The 9,668-nt window shown below is 44.8% G+C and overlaps 1 protein-coding gene across 1 annotated transcript in view; it reads left to right on the top strand.

The window, feature by feature from the left end:
* Positions 1-1,711: 1,711 nt before the first annotated feature.
* Positions 1,712-9,668, top strand: part of LOC122564677 (uncharacterized) — a 70,181-nt gene continuing 62,224 nt past the window's right edge. Inside the window, exon 1 of the mRNA XM_043719753.2 lies at positions 1,712-1,787. The gene's annotated coding sequence lies outside the window, so the exon portion shown is untranslated. The remainder of the gene's footprint in view (positions 1,788-9,668) is intronic.

Genomic DNA, 9,668 nt, shown 5'->3' with positions numbered 1-9,668 from the left:
CATAAATGTGAATACTGACGCATAACAATGTCGTTGACTCTTTAAATATCCTCTGGATAGTTTCAACGGATGAAAAATTTTGTGGTGATCCTGTGAACAAACAAATCAAAAATCCATTCACTGCAGTTACGTGTGAACTCACTGGTTTCATGAAGCTGAATTACAGTGAAGTTCTTCCCACGTTCAGAACAGGGAATGGCCTCTCCCTGTATTCGCTGGTGGACAGTGGGGGTTGATGATGTGTTAACACAGCCCCACCGTGAGAGCACCTGAATGGTCTCTCTTCAGTGGGAACATGTTGATAATACATCAATCCACTTGAGCTTTTAAAGTATATCAGATCACTGGAACTCATAGCATTTCCCATAGTCTGTACATTTAAAGATCTCTCCCCAGAGTGAACACGCTGATGTTTCAACAGGCTAGATGACAAGGAGAAATCTTTCCCATGCTCAGAGCTTGTGAACAATCTCCCCCCAGTTTGGACTCGCTGGTGGCGTCAGCAGGTGGGATGACGAATGAATTTCTTGCCACACAAAGAGCAGGGAAACGCCCCCTATCCATAAAGATCGCACTGGTGAGCCAGTAGATGGGAGGACTTCATAACTGCCTTCCCACATACAGAGCAGGTGAACATTTTGTTTCCTGGTGTGACTGTGTCAACATGTTTGCAGCTTGGATAGGTAATTGAAACCTTTCCTACAGTTCCCACATACCCAGTTTCTTGTCAATGTGACACTATTTTCGTTCCAAAAAGTCATGTGATTCCCTGAGGCCTAGTCTGCACAGAATCTGTGCACAGTTTATCCTCACTGTGAATAGCGTATCCGCCTTCCATGTTTTAAAACCAATTATGTTCAGCTTGCAATAAATTAAGCAGCTCTGACAGATCCTGGTGTGATGTTTGGTATGTCTCTTGACTGCACATCCTCAGTTTATAAAACACTGGAATTGATCTGAAACAAAAAAGGTGTATGAGATAAGGTAACTTGTGAAATCAAGGGGAATTAATCTGGCAATTGGTGGGGCTGGCACTAGAGAATAGTGACCATAAAAACTACTGCATTGTCATTAAGTCACCAACTGGTTCTCTCGTGTACATCAGGGATGGGAACTATCATCCAATCTTGGACCGCCACAAGGCACTGATGTCAATGTGGAGAGACAGAGCACTGGCAGGGGCTGAGAACAGTCCATGGGCTTTTTCTACATTCAGTGAGAGAGGTCATAACCTTTATAACCTGAAGGGGTTTCTTCCTTGCTGTTTTGTTCACCATATATAGAATCCAATCAACTTAAAGTAATCCGAAGTCAGCAATAAAATGGGAAACTAACTAAATCAGAATGTGTTTCTTAGTGTCTGTGATTCTGCTGCTGGTCACTGCATACTTCCCCTCGCCCAACAACCAGGCACAGATAATACAGAGAAGAAGCAGACACTGGCAGGGAGGTGAAATTAAGACCACAATCAGGTGAGCAAATGACCTTGTTGAATGGTCACTCATTCTCCGATACCTACTGTTCAGCCAGACTGAACCTACCTATACACGCAGTCCATTCGTGTCCTCCAAATTAGTTTAAACCGAAATAAGATTTGATGCACTAGGACCCGGTGAGGAAACAAAGACAAGCTGAAGCCCCGCTCACTTCTAAACGTCATCAAGTTGATGCGCATGCGTCCGAATCCTGGCAGATCCAACATGGCGATGGTCTACCCGGAGCTGATTTCGGGACAAAACCCTGGGGCCACTAATCAGGCAGTTGCAGGTTATTAATCGAGGTTTAAGGTATTTATCAGCTATTAATAAACCTTTCTGCCCTCCCGCCCGTTCTAGGGCTCACTCCGCGGTCCTGCATCGTCACCGTCTTCAGATGAAGTTAAAAATCATACAACACCAGATTATAGTCCAACTATAACTTGCAATATAGCGTGGTGTTGCGTGATTTTTTTTAACTTTGTACACCCCAATCCAACTCGTGAGAATAGGTAGCGAGAAACTGTTTACGTTAACAAAAGAATTAAGAATGAGGTGGCACTGATATAAAGTACTTGGCAAATAAGCAAATGTCGAGAGTGTGGTGCTGGAAAAGTACAGCAGGTCAGGCAACATCCGAGGAGCAGGAAAATCGACGTTTCGGACAAAAACCCTTCATGTCGATTTTTCTGCTCCTCGGATGCTAACTGACCTGCTGTGCTTTTCCAGTAAAACAGTCTTTACTCTAATCTCCAGCATCTGCAGTCCTCATTTTCGCCTAAATAAGAGAACGTGAGATGAGGCAAACCGTTTTTATGCAGCAAAAGGTTAAGGTCTGGAATGCACTGCCAAAGAGTGTAGTGGAGTAGTACAGTGAAGAAAATAAAATTGAACAGTTATTTGAAAAGGAAGAATGGGGTGGGTGATGGGGGAAAGTGTAGAATAATTCGTTGAGATGATTCTTTAGAGTCCTGTTGAGCTAAATGGCCTCCTTTTGCACCGTAATAATTTTGTGAGCATTAATTCTGAGCTACACAAGGAAATATCAGGGCAGGTGAACAAAAGCTTGAAGGAGGGACAAAACAACAAAAATGAGATACATATACAGAGATTTCTTCTTACATAGAACATAGAAGAATACAGCGCAGTACAGGCCCTTCGGCCCTCGATGTTGCGCCGATCCAAGCCCACCTAACCTACACTAGCCCACTATCCTCCATATGCCTATCCAATGCCCGCTTAAATGCCCATAATGAGGGAGAGTCCACCACTGCTACTGGCAGGGCATTCCATGAACTCATGACTCGCTGAGTAAAGAACCTACCCCTAACATCTGTCCTATACCTACCACCCCTTAATTTAAAGCTATGCCCCCTTGTAATAGCTGACTCCATACGTGGAAAATTATTCTCACTGTCAACCCTATCTAAACCCCTAATCATCTTGTACACCTCTATCAAGTCACCCCTAAACCTTCTTTTCTCCAATGAAAACAACCCCAAGTGCCTCAGCCTTTCCTCATACGATCTTCCTACCATACCAGGCAACATCCTGGTAAACCTCCTCTGCACCCGTTCCAGTGCCTCCACATCCTTCCTATAGTATGGCAACCAAAACTGCACACAATACTCCAGATGTGGCCGCACCAGAGTCTTATACAACTGCAACATGACCTCAGGACTCCGGAACTCAATTCCTCTACCAATAAAAGCCAGTACGCCATATGCCTTCTTCACCGCACTATTTACCTGGGTGGCAACTTTCAAAGATCTGTGTACATGGACACCAAGATCCCTCTGCTCATCCACACTACCAAGTATCCGACCATTAGCCCAGTACCCCATCTTTTTGTTACTCTTACCAAAGTGAATCACCTCTCACTTAGCTACATTGAACTCCATTTGCCACCTTTCTGCCCAGCTCTGCAGCTTATCTATATCCCACTGTAACCTGCCACATCCTTCCTCACTGTCAACAACTCCTCCGACTTTCGTATCATCCGCAAACTTGCTCACCCAACCTTCTAACCCCTCTTCCAGGTCATTTATAAAAATGACAAACAGCAATGGTCCCAAACCAGATCCTTGCGGAACACCGCTAGTGACGGCACTCCAAGATGAACCTTTGCCATCAACTACTACCCTCTGTCTTCTTCCAGCCACCAACTCCTAATCCAAACCTCCAACTCACCATCAATGCCATACCTCCGTATTTTTTGCAGTAGTCTACCATGGGGAACCTTATCAAACGCCTTACGAAAATCCATATACACCACATCCACCGCTTTCCCCTCGTCCACCTCCTTAGTCACCTTCTCAAAGAATTCAATAAGGTTTGTGAGGCACGGCCTGCCCTTCACAAAACCATGCTGACTATCCTTGATCACATTATTCCTATCCAGATGTTCATAAATCCTATCCCTTACAATTCTCTCTAAGACTTTGCCCACAACAGAAGTGAGACTCACCGGCCTATAGTTACTAGGGTTATCCCTACTCCCCTTCTTGAACAAGGGAACCACATTTGCTAGCCTCCAATCTTCTGGCACTACCCCTGTAGACAACAAGGACATAAAAATCAAGGCCAATGGCTCTGCAATCTCCTCCCTTGCTTCCCAGAGATTCCTAGGATAAATGCCATCAGGCCCAGGGGACTTATCTATTTTCACCCTTTCCAGAATTTCAAACACTTCTTCTCTACATACCTCAAAGCCATCCATTCTACTTAATTGTGACTCAGTATTCACATCGACAACAATGTCCTGTTCCTGATTGAATACTGACGAAACGTATTCATTCAGTGTCTTCCCAATCTCTTCAACCTCCACACGCAACTTCCCACTACTATCCTTGACTGGACCTATTCCTACCCTAGTCATTCTTTTATTCCTGACATACCTATAGAAAGCCTTAGGGTTTTCCCTAATCCTACCAACTACGGACCTTTCATGTCCCCTCCTTGCTGCTCTTAGCTCTCTCTTCAGATCCTTCCTGGCTACCTTATAACTCTCAATCGCCCCAATTGAACCTTCACGCCTCATCTTTACATAGGCCGCCCTCTTCCATTTAACAAGGGATTCCAATTCCTTATTAAACCACTGCTCCCTCACACGACCCTTTCCTCCCTGCCTGACGGGTACATACTTATCAAGGACACTCAATAGTTGCTCCTTGAACAAGCTCCACATATCAATTACGCCCTTGCCTTGAAGCTTACTTTTCCAAGCCACACATCCTAAGTCATGCCTCACCGCATCATAATTTCCCTGCCCCCAGCTATAACTCTTGCCCACTTATCCCTCTCCATCACTAGAATAAAAGTCACCGAATTGTGGTCACTGTCCCCAAAGTGCTCACCTACCTCTAATTCTAACACCTGGCCTGGTTCGTTACACAGAACCAAATCCAGTATGGCCTCACTTCTTGTTGGCCTACCTACATATTGTGTCAGGAAACCCTCCTGTACACATTGGACAAACACTGACCCATCTAACGAACTTGAGCTATAGCTTTCCCAATCAATATCAGGAAAGTTAAAGTCCCCCATAACAACCACCCTATTACTTCCACTCCTCTTGAATCATCCTCGCAATCCTTTCTTCTACGATTCTAGGACTATTAGGAGGCCTGTAAAAGACTCCTAACAGGGTGAGGATGACCACCAATGAAAAAGGAATGCTCGAGACAATAATTAAACTGGTGCAGAAATCTGGACATTTATGCAGCTGAAGGGGGTGCTGGAGATAGACACCATCAGTACTTATTTCAATCCAGACACAACAGCCAGGGGGGCACATCCACTCTACAAAGCTCTTTAAGAATGTTATTCATTTCTAGATATTTCAGAGAAGGCAGCTCCACTTTCCTCAATCTCTCCTGACAGGGCAATGCTGCTGTTAGATTTCAATTCACTGGTGAATGTTACTTTCTCGTTAACGTACTGGAATTGGCCAATGAGACTGTAACAATAGATGTGTGGTGGCTCAGTGGTTAGTACTCTTGCCTCACAACAACAGGGACCCGGGTATAATTCCAACCTCTAGGTGTCTGTCTGTGTGGAGTTTGCATGTTCTCCCTATGTCTGCGTAGGTTTTCTCCGGATGCTCCAGTTTGCTCCCACTGTCCAAAGATGTGCAGGTTAGGTGGATTGGCAATTTGGATTGTCCATAACGTCGAGAGATAGAGTGGGGTGCTCTTCAGAGGATCGGTGTGGACCTGTTCGGCTAAATGGCATGCTTCCATTCTGTAGGGTTTCTGTTCTATGATTACTATGTGAAATATCTTTAATTGTATTGCCAGATTGCTAGACACATGAGGGGCTTTAAGAAAAAAAAATACAATTTACAGGCAGTTGAATATCATAGCACCTAATGTTGAGGGTGTCCTGTTTAGATGCAATCTATTGATAGTTGTTAGAAATTACTTAAAACTGGTCTCAAAGAAGTAGTCATGATTGGAGGAGCCGGTGTTGGACTGAGGTGGACAAAGTTACAGATCACACAATTATGATCATTTGACTACTTCTTTGGACAAAGTTAAAATAAAAAAAAACACCAAGTTATAGTCCAACAGGTTTATTTGGAGGCACTTTTTAATGAAGGAGCAGTGCTCCGAAAGCCAGTGCCTCCAAGTAAATCTGTTGGACTATAACCTGTTTTTTTTTATTTTAACTTTATCCAAAGAAGTAGTCAAATGATCATAATTGTGTTAGGAGCTGGTAATAAACTCCCCAAGGGTTAATAATAGAAGAAATGCCAGTTCTGCTGATAAGGTGCACATAGTTGTTTGAAATGTTGCAAATTTAATTTCAGAAACATGATGAGAGAAGGGGACATTGCTGAGATCTTTGTATTAGCCAAGGTTACAATGTTCAGGAGAATTGAATGGAGAGTTGGAGGTGTGGGATGAGTTGGAGCTGGAAGTTAAGAGATTGCTAAGAAGCTTAGTCCCAGTCGGACTCTTTCCTGCAGTTTCATCTTTGTTCCCGCACTGCTTGGTAAATTCACTTCCCCTCATTGATCCAGCCTCTTATGCATTTTCTCTTCCAGGTTGCCTGCTTCACACCAAGTACAGTTTTAGCCTGCATGGACAGGCTGGACCGAAGGGTCTGTTTCCATGCTGTACATCTCTATGACTCTATGACTCTGTGCTGTTCTCATTTAAAGGGACAGAGACATTGTGTGAGAGAGACTGAAATCAACCTGGAGAGCAGGGAAATTCAATCTTGAGCAACAAGTAACAATGCAGGAAGTTAAGAAATTAGTTTAAATTTTTCCTGCAATTTTACTGCAGTAATGATGGAAATAAACTTGTTTTACAGGGAAAGGGTTCACAGATTTGACATCAAATCAATTGAAGAGTCTCCCAATTCAGCAGGTACTGATCATGATCAGTAATACAGAAGGGGAAAGCAGCATTCCCAGTCCAAAGAAACCATTTCCATGTGCATGTGGTCAAGGATTCAAGCGGTCATGTGATCTGGGAAAATACAAATATGACCGGTCCAAGAGAAGGCCATGTAAATGTAAGGACTGTGGGAAGGAATTCAGTTATTCTTCCCAGCTGGAATCTCACCGGCACAGTCGCGTTGGGAGAGGCCATTCACCTGCCCCGCGTATGAGAAGGGATTTACTCAATCTTACAACCTGCTGAGGCACCAGAGAGTTCACAGTGGATTTAGACCCTTCACCTGCTCTGTGTGTGAGAAAGGATTCATTCAAATCTCCCACCTGCAGAGATATCAGCGCATTCACACTGGGGAGAGGCCATTCACCTGCTCAGAATGTGGGAAAGGATGCACTCAGTCCTCTGACCTGCTGAAACACCAGGGAGCTCACTCTGGGAAAAGGCCGTTCACTTGCTCCGAGTGTGGGGAGGGATTCACTCAAATCCAGTAGCTGCTGATACACCAGCAAACCCACACAGGGGAGAGGCTATTCAAATGCTCCATGTGTGAAGAGAGATTCAGTGATTCATTTCACCTGCTGAGACACCAGCAGATTCACACCGGGTAGAAGCTGTTTACCTCACTTTGTGAAACGGGGTGTGCTGAGTCTTCAACATGACTGACAGACCAGCAAGTGCGCACAAAGTGGTCATCCACCTGCTCCATTTGGGGAAGAGTTCATACATCACTGCAGGACTCTGATTCATCAGTTATTGTTCATCAGATTCAGGACTGGATTTTACTCATGATGACATTGTTGGAGCCTTGGTGATGTTAACCTCAGTTATTGTGTTGGATTGACTGAATTTGTATCACAATTTTCTGAACCATAGGATATCTCTTTGGGCAATATGTCACACTGCTGTTATAGAGACTATGAGCAGGGATCATCTGTTTTGAGTGAAATTAGTTGAGGGGAAAGACTTCACAGCTGGGTCCTTGGAGAAGGACATGAGGTGTCTAACTATGCTTTAACTGCCTTCAGAGAGTACTGGGCACAGTGGGGGATACAGTGCTTTATTTCAGCCTCCAACTCTATTTTGATTTAGCAATTCAGGCAGCATCCGAGGAGCGTCGAAATCGATATTTCGGGCAAAAGCCCTTCATCAGGAATAAAGGCAGAGAGCCTGAAGCGTGGAGAGATAAGCTAGAGGAGGGTGGGGGTGGGGATAGAGTAGCATAGAGTACAATAGATCAGTGGGGGAGGAGATGAAGGTGATAGGTCAGGGAGGAGAGGGTGGAGTGGATAGGTGGAAAAGGAGCTGGGCAGGTCGGACAAGTCCGGACAAGTCAACAGGGACAGTGTTGCTGGAGGTTAGAAACTAGGATGAGGTGGGGGAAGGGGAAATGAGGAAGCTGTTGAAGTCCACATTGATGCCCTGGGGTTGAAGTGTTCCGAGGCGGAAGATGAGGCGTTCTTCTTCCATACGTCTGGTGGTGAGGGAGCGGCGGTGGAGGAGGCCCAGCACCTCCATATCCTCGGCAGAGTGGGAGGGGGAGTTGAAATGTTGAGCCACGGGGCGGTTTGGTTGATTGGTGCGGGTGTCTCGGAGATGTTCCCTAAAGCTGTTAAGGAGGGAGTTGCACAATTTTGACTCTACAGCTCTGATACACATTGAAGTCACAACGGTGAGTGAGTTGCAGGGACACTTTTAGATGGTGGTGTTCCATGTATTTACGGAGAAAGTGAGGTCTGCAGATGCTGGAGATCAGAGATGGAAATGTGTTGCTGGAAAGGCGCAGCAGGTCAGGCAGCATCTAGGGAACAGGAGAATCGACGTTTCGGGCATTAGCCCTTCTTCCATGTATTTACCACTAGTAACCAATATCCCTTCCAGACTCTAATGTAAACAGTAGACAATAGCCACCCAGACTGTTACACAAACAGGAAACCATATCTACCTGACACTCAAAAGAAAACAGCTGTCGATATCCGTCCAGACGCCAATATAAAATATTCGACAATGTCCACTTTGACCTCAAGTATAAAAGAGTAGAGAATATCCACGATAATCCTCATATAAAATTAGTGACAACATCCACCCTGACCCTCATATAAAATAGACAACATCCACCCTGGCCCCAATATGGAAGAGTAGACAACATCCCTCCCAGATCCCAATATATAACAGGAGACAGTATCCCTCCAGATAAAGGAAGAATGTGGTCACAGTAAAGGCAGTTCTGAGGAGGTTCACCAGATTGATTCCAGACATGAGAAAGGGCTGTCGTACAAGAAGCGGTTGAATAACTAAAGTTCAGAAAAATGAGGGGGATTTGACTTAGGTCTACAAAATGTTAAATGGGATTGATAAGGAAGACTTTGAACAGATGTTTCCTCTTCTGGGGCAATCTAGAAATGATAGTCACAAGGGCAGCATGGTGGTTCAGTGTTTAGCACAGTGCCAGGGACCCAGGTTCAATTCCAGCCTTGGACGACTGTCTGTGTGGAGTTTACACATTCTCCCCGTGTCTGTATGGGTTTCCTCCAGGTGCTCTGGTTTCCTCCCACAATCCAAAGATGTGCGGGTCAGGTGAATTGGCCATGCTAAATTGCCCATAGTGTTAGGTGCATTAGTCAGAGGGAAATGGGTCTGGGTGGGTTACTTCAGAGGGTTGGTGTGGACTTATTGGGCTGAAGGACCTGTTTCCACACTATAGGGAATCTAATCTTAAAACAAAAATTATAGATTCAGAGGAAGTAAGTTTAAACTTGAGATGAGGAGAAACCGCTTCTCCCTGAGGGTT

Source organism: Chiloscyllium plagiosum, unplaced genomic scaffold (assembly GCF_037043375.1).
Source record: "Chiloscyllium plagiosum isolate Xiang-an unplaced genomic scaffold, Cpla_swu_hap1 HiC_scaffold_21, whole genome shotgun sequence".
Taxonomy (NCBI): domain Eukaryota; kingdom Metazoa; phylum Chordata; class Chondrichthyes; order Orectolobiformes; family Hemiscylliidae; genus Chiloscyllium; species Chiloscyllium plagiosum.
The sequence above is the reverse complement of the archived record's forward strand: the minus strand, read 5'-3'. Positions and strand labels throughout refer to the sequence as shown.